Source organism: Acomys russatus, chromosome 9, assembly GCF_903995435.1.
Source record: "Acomys russatus chromosome 9, mAcoRus1.1, whole genome shotgun sequence".
Lineage (NCBI taxonomy): Eukaryota > Metazoa > Chordata > Mammalia > Rodentia > Muridae > Acomys > Acomys russatus.
In genome coordinates, this window is record NC_067145.1 from 26,359,234 (window position 1) to 26,374,713 (window position 15,480).

Sequence of the window (15,480 nt, forward strand, 5' to 3'; positions counted from 1 at the left end):
CCTCCTCCTCCTCCTTTCTTTCCCCTCTTTCTCATACGTGTACAGCTGTATATTGATTGTATATTGATTGCCAACCTGACATGGTCCACAATTATCACTTGGAAGACAGGTCTCTGGGAGTGATTACCTAGACCAGGTTAATTGAGGCGGGAAGACCCTCCTCAGAAGTGAGAGGCATTATTCTGTTGGCTGGGGTCTCGCTGCTGATGCACAGCATCCACCCACTCCTCCCTGGGCCTGACTGTAGATGCAGTGTGACCAGCTGCCTCAAGCTCCTGTCACAGTGGTCTTCCTGACATGATGGGCTTGTACCCTTGAACTGTGAGCCAAAATAAATGTTTTTCTTCCTGAATTTGTTTTATTGGGTTATCATAGCAATGGAGCTGCTAGGCCGAGGCTTTGATGAGGACCCTGGGGAGGGCTGAGAGAAGGGACAATTTACTCAACCAACCTGAGACCAAGAGTCTGGTGTCTGATCTGGCTCTGCGCCTCATTAAATCTGCAGAGCCAGGAAGAACCAGCAGCTGTGCCAGCACAGTGTCCTGGAAGGTATGAGACTGGAGATCAAAAGCCTTGAAAGTCCCTCCTTGTGCCCAAACTCTATCTTGACAAAGCAATATTAATTCTGCAATTTCATGATTTTATATTCTCTTAATCTGCTTGCTGATGGCAAGAATGCAACCCATTAACTTTGGGACAAAAAAACTTAGAAGTTTTCACTTTCATCATAACATAAAACTGAAGTGATGGGAGTATTGGCGGGTCACATTAGCAGCAGACACAGGAAAGCCCCATCCAGGGGCAGAAAAGACAATGTGCTGTGTTTTCACTCTGCCTCTATGCTCACTTTTTCTCAAAATGAGGGGAAAATGGAAATCGAGCTTTGAAAGCAAATGACATTTTTTCCTCTATCTAAGTCAAAGTAGTTTAAAAAGAAATTTTAATTTTCCATCCATTTTCCTAAATAAGGTGAACCATGGGTCATGGATGACCCTTAGCTCATCTTTGATGCTAAGCTATTTGTGGATATGTCTACCCAGGCTGGTTCCAGTCTTAACAACTTAAAAAAAAATCCCTGTCTGTCTGTCTGCAACAGTGCCTTCCGTGAAATTCTAACACTTTCCATTCCCTTGGTCCTCTGTCTCTAAAGAACAGTGTCTTATGGGCAAAGGCTTCTTTTATAGAATCGTAAATTTGTAGGATAAGTGCAACTTGAAGAAGACTGAAGACAATATGAAAAGTTCAGATTTTCCTTAAATGTATGCACTAGGAAAAAATAAGTTGCTGTATGACACAAAAGAAGTCCCCACAGTAGGCAGTTACATCCTCTGTGTTACAACAGTTTGCACAAAGCCTTGATACTTTTGGAAAATTTTAAAGTAACTGGAAATAATCTAACATTGCAATATAGTCACTCATTTTATTTTCTTCTTGTAAGTAAATCTTTCTGAATGTCTCGTATGCAGAAGTCGGTGTATCATCAAGGACTGTGAATACCAAAAGGACTCATTTCCACCTGTTCCAGAGCTGACATCCTGGTCCTAAAAGCCAGACTTCCCCCCTCACCTCAGCATGTCCCAGATAATGGCTAAAGACAGATGATTTGGGAACTTGCCCATGACCTAATCCATCAGAACCATGGGAAGTTTTTAGATTCTGATGTGATTTTAATAAGCTCTCTAGGACTTTAAAGCACACTCAAGCTTCAGACCCTTTGAACTAGAGCTGAGATCAGGACACTGTGACCAGAGGCCAAATCGGACATTAGAAAAAAAAATTATTATTAGAAAAAATTTTGTTTTCCTATTGTCTAGAGTTGCACCAGAGTCTGTCTGACATTTACTCCCTGGCCCTTGACAGAGCACATTCGCCAACTCTGATCTCATGCAGAAGAGATGATGAGGACCTGATCCTTGGTGCCAGCAACGAGGCTGACTGCTTCTATCTACAGCCCCCAGGGGTCTAACCTGGGGAAGTTACATAGTTTCTGCATTTCAGGGCATTCATTTGTAAGGTGATAACAAGTACAGATCGCATCACACAGTCACTCAATGTGAGAGGTCTGCCTGATAGATGTTTACACCATAGCCTGGACACCAGAGAATACTCCATACTTGTTTGCTGTCAATAAATCAAAGACACACTGGCGTAGCCAGGGCCTCTGGCATTCATAATTCAATTTATCCATTCTCATCTCTGAGCAAATCCCACCTTCTATCTGTGCAGTGTTTTAGGGTCCATGAATTAGAAGACCCTTTGTCCCAGGCAGTGAGCAGAGCAGTATTCCATATAGCTGAAGTTGGAAGATCTGGACGTCCTTCAGGTATATTGGAATGATGGTATTCCCTATGGGCAGGTTATGGCAAAATAAACTAGCTGTGGATTTTCACTGGCATGGTCAGACAACCAACCACATGTGTTCTCATTGAGCTGGGAAGCTGGGATAGAGACATGTGAACAGTGGTCAGAATGCCTCAGTCTAATGGGAATCTCCTGGCTGTACCCTCCCCCTGCAGCTGTCTTGTTTCTGACTCCAGATGTGAAATTGTAGAGGTGTGTCTATAAGCCTGGCACTCAAGAGGCTGAGGCAGGAAGATTTGGTATGAAGCTAGCCTGCTGTCCAGGCTTGCATCTCTGCTGCCGTGATAAACACCATGGCAAAAAAGCAACGTGGAGAGGGAAGGGGCTATTTGTCTCACAATTCACATCACAGTCCATCACTGATGGGAGTGAGGGCAGGAACCACGGAGGGAAGTTGCTTGCCAGTTGCTTTTATTCTTCTGTTCAGCTGGCTTCCTTATACAACCCAGGGCCTCAGCGGTGCCATGCCCACAGTAGGCTAAACCTCTTATTAAGAAAATGCCACTATTCAATCTGAGGGGATTCCTCAATGAGATCTCCTTTTCCCATGTCTGTCCAGCTGACAGCCACAATTGCCTTTACACCTGGGCTACAAGACAAGCTCTTGTCTCAATTTAAAACCACACAGCCAAATTAAAAAAGATGAAATCTGATTCAAACAGAAAGAAAATTTTGTGTGTATGTGCCTGTGTGTGTGCTTGTGTGTGCATGCATGTACGTGTGTATATGTGTATGTATGTAGGTGTGTGTGTGTGTGTGTGTGTGTGTGTGTGTGTGTGTGTGTGTGTGTGTGTAAGAGAGATAAAAAAGAAGGGAGCAAGAGAAAGAAAGAATAGAGAGAACACGAACATAGATATCCCCTAAAACAAACAAACAAACAAACAAACAAATTTAAACATATGTAGAGACTATTGCTAATATGCACAACACTTCAAAAGTCGACTTATAAACTCAACATTTTCAGGACTCTGAACAAGGGGGAGGTGTGAGAAATCTCCTGGACTGTATAGAATTCTAAATAGGAAGCCTGTCTCAGTGCAGATTGTGTGGGATGAGGCACTCTGCAGGAAGCAGGAGAACCTTGAAACACACAGGAGAGCAACTGGGCACTGACATCTTTGTCCTCTTAGGAATGTTATAGGACCGCACATGACAATTGATGGGCTTTAAAAACTTTTTAAAATATTTTTAATTTTAGAGAATTCTATTCATGTGTGCAATGAAACATAACTGTATATCCCGCTATTTGCCCCTTGTATCCACCTCCAGTGCTCCTTCTAATTTCATGACTTTTTCTTTTCTATCTACTTATTTATTTGTTTTACTGAAGTTATAATTTTTCCATACAATAATTCTGATTTCAGCTTCCCCTCCCCTTTCTCCACTTAGTTCCTCCTACCTCCCCTTCTTATTTGCACCCATCCCGTTTCTGTCTCCCATTATAAAAATGGAGCAGGCTTCTAAAGGATAATACTAAAATAAAATAAGAAAACAAAAACAAATTAACTGGAATAGGACAAAGCAAACTGAAGAAAAAGTTCAAGAAAAGGCACAAGAAAAAGATAGAAATACAGAGACACATGCTTTTGCATATTTAGGAGTCTCATAAAACTCAAAGCCAGAAGCCATAATGTATTTGCAAAACCTGTAAAGTAAAAATAAATAAATAAGTAAATAGATATAAATGGAAAAAATGAAATAGAATGAAACAAAAAACATAGACAGGACATCATGAGACAAGGAGTCTCAGAAAATGCCGTTGAATTCACTTCCTGTTGGTCACCTACTGCTGGGCAGGTGGCCTACCCATTGGAGTAGTTTGTGTTCCCCTGCGGTACTTCCTTGGAGAAAACTAAATTTGCATTGCATGTAGTTATCATCTGGAACAGCATCTGGACTAGATATGGTGGTCTATGCCTATGTCTCCTTTAGCCCTAGACCCCATCTGTGTCGATGATGATGTTTTTTAATAAGCATAATTGTCAAGTTCTCCTGAGGAGCTTTTCTGAAATCATAGGTCTGGGCCCCATTCCAAGGGGACTGACATAATGTGGTGAAGGATAGGGATGGCTTCTGGAGGTTGGAATAAGTCTCCAGGTAGTTCTGATCAGTCCAAATGGTTCAGGTTTATCACCATTCTCCGAGGCAGCAATGAGATTACCATCAAATTCCATTGTATGCTTATTACAGTTTACTATGTTGAGACTTGTAGAAGCAGTTTGTATAGTAGCAAGGATGTATAGTTTGGAGTTAGAACTAGATACTTCTGGATTCCCTGGGTTTATGATTTACTTCATAGAGGCCTTCCTTCCCCCTTCTGATCACATACTCAAATAATAAATGCCGCAGTCACTCGCTAACGATGTCTCTGAGATGTTCGTCTTCTGTTCCTAGACCATTTTGTTATCTGTCAACACAGACCTCTTCTTTGTAACTCAAATTGGCCACAGACAGATCTCGGAATCCCTGGCTGCCATGACAATGGGTCCTAGATCTCCCTAGTGCTCCACACTCCAACTACTGACACCATCTTCCGTTTTTGTCTCTGGGTTTGTTCCTGAAACGCTTCTCACCAACTTTCCCAGCATCTCTTCTTGCCTTGCCTGTTATCTGGAAAGTCATCTTCTGGCTGGAGTCTGTCATTGCCACACCTCCACATGCACTGCACATGCTCAAGGATGCTGAAGAGAACCCCGCAGGCTACTGATGGAGTTCATCTCGGGATAGCAACCAGGAGTGTCCACTGCAGCCATAGAGACTCCAGAATGGTCCTCAGGGAGTTCATTTTCCCAGTGGGCATTGCATTTATTTCCACCTCACCTGGTCTCCTTCTGGTCCACTTTCTCTTGGTAATTCTAGGAGGGACCTGCTCTCTCCAAACACACATCCTATGATGCTTTAGCTGAGCAGAACTTTGTCCTGGGATTACCTTCTTTTCCTCCTACACAGCTCCCTTGACCCCATCCATAGATGCATTTCAAGCAATGTAAAAACATTCTTCCAGTGACCCACTTTAAAAAAATAGCCCTCTGTGTGCATGTCCCGACAGCTGCTACAGACTATTTCTCATCGGGACAAAAGCACTTTAATGAGCTTCCTGCACCGACTCTCTGGGCTTCCTCTCTTCCCATTAACCCTCTTTATTGAATTATGAAATCTTTTGAGAACTCAGAAAAGGGTACTAATCTAGTGAGTGTCTGCCATAGCTCCCCCTTTGATCTTAACATTTTCACTATCTGCACTATTTCTTATTTTTATATTAATAGGAAAACAAGATCACATATAATATTGGTGGCCCTTGTTTACCTCTTTACAGGGCTCTTCTCAGAACTGGAAATCATAAATTTAGCAGGTATTATGCACAGACATTTAACTATTCTGCATATATCCATAAATTATTCAGGTAAGTTCTTTTGGATTACTTTTTATTAATAAACATACAGTAAGTCTCCATGGCCCCCTTGTCTAATTGGTATAATGGAATGTACATGTTCAACAATGCAAGAGTCTCTAACATGCCTTCCCAACTGGTTGTAACAAATCACACTTCCAAAGTCGTTTTTGCCAATATCTGGTGTTCGCCTATATTCCCAGACTCCTCAGTTGTGGCCAGTTTAACTGATATTTTAATTGGCTTTTGTGATTTTAGAAAAGTCGCATGACATTATTACGCCTGTTAATGAGCGAATGACTGTTATATTTGTGCACTTTTTTGCATTGCTTCATTCTCTCCCAGTGGGGTTGGTGGAGACTGAGAATGTGCACTGCCTACCGTCTTTAGTTATTTGTGTACACTGAAAGTTCCTTAGAACTAGGGCTTACTTTTAAGTTGTGTATTCTTGCATGGAAGATCTAAACTTTAATGTGATTTGCTGCATTGATTTTTTTCTTTATGGAGGGTCTTTGAATCTTATTCCAAGAGCAGCTTCCTTAGCCGAGCCTTCATATGGATAGCTGCTCTTGTGTTTTCCTAAGTGTTTTTAACGTTTTGTTTTCAATTTTGCTTTAATCTACTTGGTAGGTATTGTATGAATGGCTTAAAGGAAACGACTCAGTCAATATTTCACCATCTGGAGGCTCAGTTGCCTTAGACTGGAGGGTGATTTCCTACTTGCCTCTGTGTAGCAAGCCACATGCCTCCTTTGTTAGAAGCCTACCTTGGCCACTCATGGATTCTCTGCTGTGATTCTCTTGTTGAGCCCTGGATAGATATTTCAGTGTTTTATCTTCTTTAACTGTATAAACACTATTGAAGGGCTGGTACCAGCATTAGCCATCTGCAACAGAAATTTCCCTGTTTGTTTATTATTTTCTCTTGTTTTGCTTAACAATGATTGGTGTTCTTAAGTTGCATAGAAAAGGTTGATTTTGGTCTTCAGTGTTTTATGAAATGGTAAATGTGGAGGGTGTTCAGGATAATCATACCAAGTGGTCCTTTACGCAAGCTTGTTCAGGCATGAGAGATGTAAGTCTTTCAAATGTTGTCTTTATTTTGAGAATCTGTCCATTTTCCTAAGTGTTTTTACTGAAGGTCATCCAATCACCTGTAGTTAAATGTTACTATCTCAAAATCATTATTTCAGTGTTGACGAGAAGTACCCGTAAAAAGGATCCTTTCCTTGACTTTTAAAACTCTTTTATAAGATATAGCTAAATGGATCATTAAAAATGTCTTTTTTTTCTCCTTCCACATATTACATAGAGAGAACATATTTATTGGTTAATTTTGTTAATGTTGTCTAGGAAGTTATGTAGGTTGCCAAAAGTTTCCTGTTGTGTTAATCTGTCTTAATAACAAAACAAAACAGATTTTATATGTTGAATCTTTGCAGTGTACTAACCCTCATAGTCTGCTCCACTAACGTAACACCAAATACTGCTTGTCCTCCATACTCTGTTCTTTTTCTAACTTTTTTTTTTTTTTTTTTTTTAAGATTTATTTATTTACAGTGCTCTGGTAACACGAACATCTGCAGGCCAGCAGATAACATTATAGATGGTTGTGAGCCACCATGTGGTTGCTGGGAATTGAACTCAGGACCTCTGGAAGAGCAGACAGTGCTTTTAACCTCTGAGCCATCTCTCCAGCCCTCTTTTTCTAACTTTTAGAGCCACATTCTAGGCCTGATTCAGTTCTTTCACCTGTTTATTGCTACATCTTTTTTTTTTTTTCTTTTTGTGTTGCTGTACCTGAATCATAGAAACTTCATGTGCTGGGTTGTCACTTGATCAGAGTGTTGGTGGAACTCTGATTGGTCAGCTCATACTACTGAAGTTTTGGACAGAAATGAGGAAGACATTGGAAGCAGGAGTGAAGGCGTGTTTCTTAAAAAGGGGCAAAGGTCTCAGCGGAATCCTGTCCCTACCTTAGTGCTTTCCCGACAGCAGAATATAAGGACAGTAAGGAACCTCCTGGTGGTATTGGTCCACTGTTACGCATGCTCATCATGATCCCAAACAGGACTGGATGTAGCACTTTGCGTGCTTCTTCCTCCTGTTCGAAAAGTGCAGCTGAATGCCCGCAGTGTTGTGCAGTGAACATGCTTGAAGTCAGGAAAGCAAGTAGAAGGGATAGAGCAGACGCCTGGGATTGCGGCAGTTTGCTGGTGCCCTCCCTCCACAGAGCCTGCATTCTCAAACCTGAAGCTGGTTAGAAGGATGAAACACAACCGGAAGTAGCCTAGAGGCTTCTATTGGTTAGGTCCACCCCCTCCCCCAAGTGCCCAAACCTGAGAGAAACGATTTAAAGAGGAAAGATTTTGCCTCTCATGCTGAGGAGGAAAAGGTGGAATAGCTCACAAAGGATGTTTGACGAATGGCTTTGTTTGTTTGTTTCTTTGCTTTTGATGCTGTGATAAACTCCACCGTCAAAAGGAAACTGGCAAAGAAAGGCTTTATTTCATCCATCCCACACTTCTGATTCATCACTGAGGGAAGTGAGCTCAGCAACTCAAGGCGTGGACCTAGCAGGAGCCATGGTGGAGTGCTGCGCGCTGGCTTGTAAGCTCTCTGGTCTCTGCTCAGCTATCTTCCTCATCTAGGTCAGGATCACCTGTCTAGGGATGGTGCTACCCACACTGGGCTAGGCCCTCCTATGTTGATCATTAATCAAGAAAATGCCTCACAGGTATGTCACAGGCCAATCTGAGGGAGGCAGTTCTTCAGCTGAGGTTTCCTCATCCCGGGCAACGCTAGTTTGTGTCAGGTTGACATAAAATTTAGTCAGTATAGTGGGTCTTTCTATTTTTGTTCATTTTCTTTGGAAAGCCCTCTGCAGACACACCCACAGGCTGATTTTACGATCCGGCTCATGTCTTCTCAAGGTGAGGAACACGGAGCTCCCATGTTCGCCAGGATTACAGAGTCCTTTTCACTATCATCCTTGGCTCCCAGCTTATATCCTGTCACAGAATAAGATAGCGCCTATAATTCAGCCAACACATGAAGTTCTAAGCAAAATCAGCCAAGAGAGGGGGAAAAAAAAAGTCTCATCTGTAAGTACTGTCTGTGCAGAGCCTTGCCCAGTGTTCACCATGCTGTTCCCTACTGAATAGCATGGATTCTTCTGGCTCTAAGAAAGTCTTGGGTTTTTTGTTTGTTTGTTTGTTTGCTTGCTTGCTTGTTTTAAAGCCAAGTATTTTGCAATTCAAATAAAATCAGGTCTGTTATTAGAGCTGGTGCTTGGTGTGGGAGTGATGCTGTTTGGGGAGCAATCACCGCTGTCAGCATTAGATGAGGTGTTGGCATTTGGAGTGAGACAAACTGACATGCTGAGTTAAGGCAGAAACAGTGGGATGGGAAGGAAGGTCAGAAATGAATTTTGACAGAGGGGATGCAAGACCACAGCAGTCTTTATTCATCCAAATTTGCTTGAGAAGACATGTCTCCTTTGGCTTAATTCTACAAATATCCCTTTTATTGAATGAATGCCATGTCATTATGCTAAATTTAGTTGGTAAATATTGAAATAAACGAAGGAGAAGAAATTTGTATTGCAAAATCTAAATATATTTTAAAATGCATTTCTGAAAGTATTTATGTCACCTCAAAGCTCCGTTTCTCAAAGATGGAAGAATGTGGAAGATGTTAGTTAAAAAGTACAAAACATCTTTTAAAAATAAGTACAGCCACTCTTTGCTTAAAAACACTCAAGACATATATGAGTCTCAATGTCAGAAAATAACTTTAGGGAAACTGTAAGGGTGCTTTATCTTTATGCTAGAAACCATCTGCCTTTCCTGTAGATAGTCCAAAAGTCGTTTAAACTTAGCATTTGTCTTCTTCCCAGAGCATGCTTCTAAGAGACAACTTGAATGGCTTTGAGGGCACCAGCTTTATCTTAAGAAAATTGCCAGAAGCATGTCTAGAAATCTAACCACATTAAAAAAAAAAAAAAAAAAAGATGAAACAAAATGTCTGTAGATTTCTAGAATGCTTTGATTTCTGGAAGTGCAGCTTAAATGAAATGTGATGCCCCACTCAAAGCTTGAAGAGTCACTGAACATGTCAAAGAAGAAAATAACTGTTGAAAACGAACCCCACCTCCATTAGAGAGTAAGCACATCTTCCTGAGTGTACGTCTGGGTATATCCTGTTGCTACTTACTGCTGTGGCCTGTACACTTAGTCAGGCTGCTGCTTTGAACATGGCCATGAGGTGAAAGAATGCCACTCTTAGTGTGGGTTGGATTTTAGAGGTCATAGGTAAGCAGAACTCACTCAGGCTAGGTGAAGGCAGGTCACTCTGTGTCAACCATGAGGAATAACCAGGGACGATGTGCCATTGTCACATCCCTCTGATCAGCCCTGGGAAGCCAAGGCAACCCGAGATAGACATTATCTGTGGAGAAGGCCCTGCTGGAGGCTCCCACTCACACCCTAGCAGAGGGGAACAGCCTGAGCATTACCCTCAGGAACACGAATCTCTACTCTGTATCCTATCCAATTATGCTCCTTCTTGTGTGTGTGTGTATGACGGCAGCTTCTAAACACTACACTGTTCTTTTAAAACAGATTCGGTCTCCTTAACACCACGCAGGGAGAGGGCCCTGAGAGGCAGGGAGCTTTCATGGAAGGAAGGAACCCTAAAGGGGTTTTTGGTGAATTCCAGGGACTGTAGGACCCACTATGGTTCACCCAACCTCTGTGGTGTAAAAGCTTTCATCTTTGAACACATCCACAATGGCGACCATGGTGTGGCGTCTGTAACCCCAGCAGTGGATGTTTTGGCTCCTTCAGAATACATAAACCTAAAGCAGCTCTGTGCAGCATTACAGTGGCATCAAGCCTCACTTCTTCGTACCAGTGTTTAGGGTGTTAAAACGGACAGGCTCAGACAACCTTGGAAACCAGTACGAAAAGAAACTGTAACACATGGCTGGCTCATCTATAGGAAGACATACCTCTAACGTAAAGAGGTCACTCTCCAAGACTGTGTTTTTAAAATTATTTAAATAATTTAATAGTCTTGTTACATCGGAAGCCCACAGTTATGGATCCTTCTGGGAAGGCCAACTGTGGTCCACGGCTGTGTGTTTCTGTCCGCCAGACAATGCTCTCTCTTCATTGCCTCCCTGCTCCATCCTCTGGGCTTTAATCAGGCACTGGGAGGGAATAGAAAGATAAGAGAAGACTGTTGCATTAGTTCAAAGTCACGTAGTCATGTGCTGCTTCACATTTCTGAACGGCATCTGAGGTGAGTCAGGAAATGGATGGCGTTTTTCAAGTCACATGAATCAGCGCCCCAGAATTCATCATTTTCACCAACAGCTTTTCCCAGTTTGGGCCACACAGGCTCACCCGGAGCAGCTTGGGGAGGGGAAGGGAGCCAGGAGGATAGAAAGAATTTTCACTGTGATGACAACAAAACATTCTTGGTAAAGTAACAATCACGTTAGTTTTACATTCTGATGGATGATTCAGGTACCTTTAACAGGGAAGGCTTTTGAAAAGAGGAGAGCAAATTTTATTAGGAAAAGGAGCATGGTGGTACACGCCTTTAATCCCAGCATTCGGGAGGCAGAGGCAGAGGCAGAGGCAGAGGCAGAGGCAGAGGCAGAGACAGAGGCAGAGGCAGATGGATCATTGTGAGTTCGAGGCCAGCCTGGTCTACAAAGCGAGTCCAGGACAGTCAAGGCTACACAGAGAAACCCTGTCTTGAAAAACCAAAACCGATACAAGGGATGGGATAACCATTGAGATGTAACAAGAATAAATTAATAAAAAAAAAAAAAAAAAGAAAAGAAAAAGAAAAACCAAAACCAAACAAACAAACAAGGAAAAAAAAAGAAAAAGAAAAAAAAAGAAAAGGAAATCTTTATATGTACTTTGAAGTAATTTCATTTCAGAGTGCCTACTTGGTGCTAAGCCTCAGATATGCCGTGTTTAACAGCTTCTTTCTCCTTTGATGCTGATGACTGACATTCCTGATGAGTTGGGTCAAGCTGCACAAGAAGGCATTAATTCAGGAAAGTTCACAATCTTTCTGCAAGCCGGTAGCAAAATCATTTTCGGTTTAGAAGCATTTCACTTCTGGTGCTTCTCAGCCCAGTGCTTTGATTCAGGATGCGCTGAGCCCCAACCATAAAATCATTTCCCTGCTACCTCATGACTGTAATTTTTCTATGACTCATAATGTAAATATCTGATATGCAGGAGATCCGACATGGGACCCCTGTGAGAGGGTCACCCAGTTTGAGAACCGTGGCCTTAGACCAAGAAGGCACTCTAAACGAGAATTTGATTTTTGCCCTTGTTTATTAGAGAGCTGTAATTCGCTAACACTAGTACATGAATATTAACAGTCATACAGTGCAGTCTGTAAATGGCAACATTGAATCTGCTTCCTGCCCCAGTGACAGAAAGCCACTTCATTTGAAGGGTGAAATCCCTATATGATAACCTCATGGTGCACAGGCTGCCAAGCTAAGAGTGAGTTTCCTTTCTGGCTTTTGAGTTTATATGAGATAAGGTATCCCTAGGTGGCCCAAGCCTGTCCTTGAACTCACAATCCTGCCTCAGCCAACAGAGTGCTGGGTACACAAACATGGTATCGTGCACTTCACTCTTGTCTTTCTTAAATTGTTTTTGTTTTTTTTTTTTTTAAAGAAGAGTTAATTATTTTTTTAACAATTGACACTGAGGACCAAGAACAAGAAATAGCTAAACACATTTGAGTCTTAGTTTGTCTTTCTTAACCCTGTAAGGTTCCACCTGCCTAACTGAAGGCGACAGTGGTCAAGTGCAAGGCTGAGGTCTTCCCCTGCCAGGCCTTCCCTGGTGCCAGGCCTCCTCCTCCCAAGAGCCTCTCAGGCTGTGGAGTGCCACGTAGGCAAGAGAAGGGGAATGTTTGGAACGGTGCCAGTTCCCACCCACTTCTGAAGCGGCAGGGAGAGGCACAGGAAGCCTATTAACTTTTCCCTTCAAGACCTAGAAGCCAGGAGCTGCCACCTGAGGGCTAGAAGCCAGCCAAACAACTGTCAAGACACCATAGTTTCGGCCTCTGGTACCCATCCTCCACACCCCCTTCCAGACACAGCATACTCTGGGGTTCACATAAGCTCCCGTGGACACTTTCAAAATACTTTGACTTAATTCTTTCATTTGAAAGGTAACAGAAACAACAGATTGGTGGCAGTTTGTGCTTCCACGGGCCTCCTGTTGAATCTCTGTGGTCCTGGAGGGGCTGTGACACATTCCAGGTATTACCAGGCCTCTGTTAAGTGCTATAAAGCCCTTATAGACTCCCTGAACTGTCACCGGCGCCCCCCTCCCCCACAGCACATTTACAACCTGCCAATCTCAGGGTATGAATGTGGTCCACCTGGGCATCCTTAGGTCCTGCAGCTGAGAGGGAGGGTCCCTGATGAATTTCCTATTACAAAAGCATCCTCAAGCCACCAACAAGGCCCAAGATAGGGGGAAAAACATCTCGGAAGACCCTGTTCCCCAACTCTATCCTAAGGGAAGGGCATTACATGTGGCTATAGGGGTAGGATCCCAAGTTTTCTGACTTTGTCCTGTAACGTTCCCACTCAACAACCCTGTATGATCTTTAGCACCTGGTATGTTGATCACGTCATTAGAAGGTGAACGGAACAACTTGTCAATAAAACTGCCCTTCCAAGGCATTTACTTTGTATTCCAATGTACACTTTTTGCCCGAATGCTCACTCAGTAAAACCCCAGGGTCCTTGCTGAAGTGCAATTAGCCCAGCTGTCTCTGTCAAGGAAGAGACCCTTTCCTAAAGAGCATCAGGCAACCTCTTGCTCTGTTTCCCTGGATGGTAGATTTGTTCATTTATTCGATCTAGCCCTTTCAAGTTGTGCTGATCTAGCTGAGAGCCTCCTGGGCCCAACTTGCCTGCAAGAATCCGAAGCGACCCCCTCGACCCCCAGCCCCCACCTCCAGTCTTCTCAGGATGTCATAGAAAAACTGAATCTTAAACTCCCACCTTCTTCCCACCCGAGATCCGCCGAGGGGAGCTCACATACCTGGAGCCTAGGCCGGCCTAGAAGACGCGCCACGTCTCTGGTTTGGGTTGAACTGCCTCCAGCCCTTTATACAGTCCATCCCGCAAAGCAGCAACGTCGGAGCCGCTGGACAGGGGGCGGGCAGCCAAAGAAGGTCTCTGCGAGGCGAGGAAGGAAGTCTCTAAAAAGTCACTATTTGGATGAACTTGCACTCGGGAGGCACAAATCGGACTACTGGGGTGCGGTGAGAGCCCCCCTGGTGAGTATGTAGGGGTCCCATCTCGGGATGAGGCGGGGCCAGAGGAGGGGCCTCCCCTGGGGCGGGTGGGACTCTCAGTTTGCACAGGGGAGGGGCGGAGAAGGGGAGGTGCGACGGGGGCGGGGCGGGGGCGGGGCGAGGCGGCCCTGAGCTCTCCGCCCCGAGCTCCTAGCCCGCGCACCCAGCGCTGGTCTACACGCCGGGAAGGCGGCGCCGGCGGCGTCTGCTCACCCTGAGCCCACTCCCGCGCGCTGCGCTCCCGCCGCGGGTTGGCTCCTCAGCCCCTGGCTGGCCGTGGTCCTTGACGCGCGGCGGCCTCTGCATCCCACCTTAACACTGCCGGGCACACCGGCACGTGCGATCCTTCTTTGGGGGGTGTTCTCCATTCTCAGGCACAGCTAACAAGCAGAGGACACCCAACTTTGCCACCTTGCAGGTCACCCTCGCTTGGTGCGAGCCTGCCCGCTCAGCTGCACAACTGGAGACTCCGTGCGCCTTGCAGCCAGAGCTGGTACCCAGCCTTGCGCGCTGCGAGAGGAGGATAGCTCTGGAGAAGTGAAGGGGTTCATTGGTGCCTGCTACCTCGACTTCCTTCACAGTGCGCTGGAGAGGACCCTTGGAGTCGCTCCGGGCCCCGGGGCGCTGGATGATTAGCAGGAGGAACGCGCCCTGCATCTGGTGAGCTCGCTCCCCTCTGAGTTCCTAGGTGTCATAGCTGAGACCATGCACGTGTGAACTGGACCCGGGGCAGCAATGGTCCATCTGTGGGTGGTGTAGGTCTCAGGTAGGGTTGCTCTGCAGACATCTGGGTGGGGGACAACCTGGCAGAGGCGCGTGCAGGAATAGGACCACCGCCAATGCGGGGGCGGTCGCAGTGGGGATAGTGCACTGGCTGGAAGTTTGTGTCCTAGCTTTTGCCCAGATTGGAGCGTGCACTGGAGAGGAATTGGAGTGTCCGGGTGTGCGACTGGCCAGTGGGCAATCCTGCACCTCGGCCAGCACCTCTCAGGTACGCGTGGAGATCTGGGCGGGTACTCCGCGCGAGGCCGGCATCGCTCGAACCGGATCTGGTGGTCGGAATCGTCTACCTCCCCGCCGGGTGGTCTCGGGGACATTTTCCTGCTCTCTGTACAGGGCCTTTGCGGTGTTCCTAAGAATCTCGGGACTAGAACTCACGTTCGCCAGGGTGTTTTGCTGAGGAAGACTAAGGCAGGGGTGGTGAGGCCTGGGGACTCGTCAGCCGGGTGGGCTCCACTGGCGTAACCCCTGTCCTCTGGCAGCTTTGCTGCGTGCGTTTCGTACCCTGGCTCAGGGTCTCGGGACAGAGGAAATGTTGGTGGGGGGTGATCCCCCACAGTCGCCTCTTGTACTGGGTCTAGCACGCTTAGG

At 45.0% G+C, this 15,480-nt stretch overlaps 1 protein-coding gene and 1 non-coding gene across 3 annotated transcripts in view; one reads left to right on the top strand and one right to left on the bottom strand.

Moving 5' to 3' along the window:
- Positions 1-11,054: 11,054 nt before the first annotated feature.
- Positions 11,055-11,124, bottom strand: LOC127194061 (small nucleolar RNA SNORD123). The gene has a single exon (XR_007831200.1). It is a non-coding gene; the product is annotated as a small nucleolar RNA SNORD123 (small nucleolar RNA).
- Positions 11,125-14,271: 3,147 nt separating this feature from the next.
- The window catches only part of Sema5a (semaphorin 5A), a 480,974-nt gene continuing 479,765 nt past the window's right edge, over positions 14,272-15,480 (top strand). Inside the window, exon 1 of one of the 2 annotated variants that reach the window (XM_051151031.1) lies at positions 14,272-14,769. The gene's annotated coding sequence lies outside the window, so the exon portion shown is untranslated. Of the gene's footprint in view, positions 14,770-14,791; positions 15,101-15,480 lie in introns of those variants that run through there. The other variant, XM_051151032.1, reaches the window with a different exon arrangement.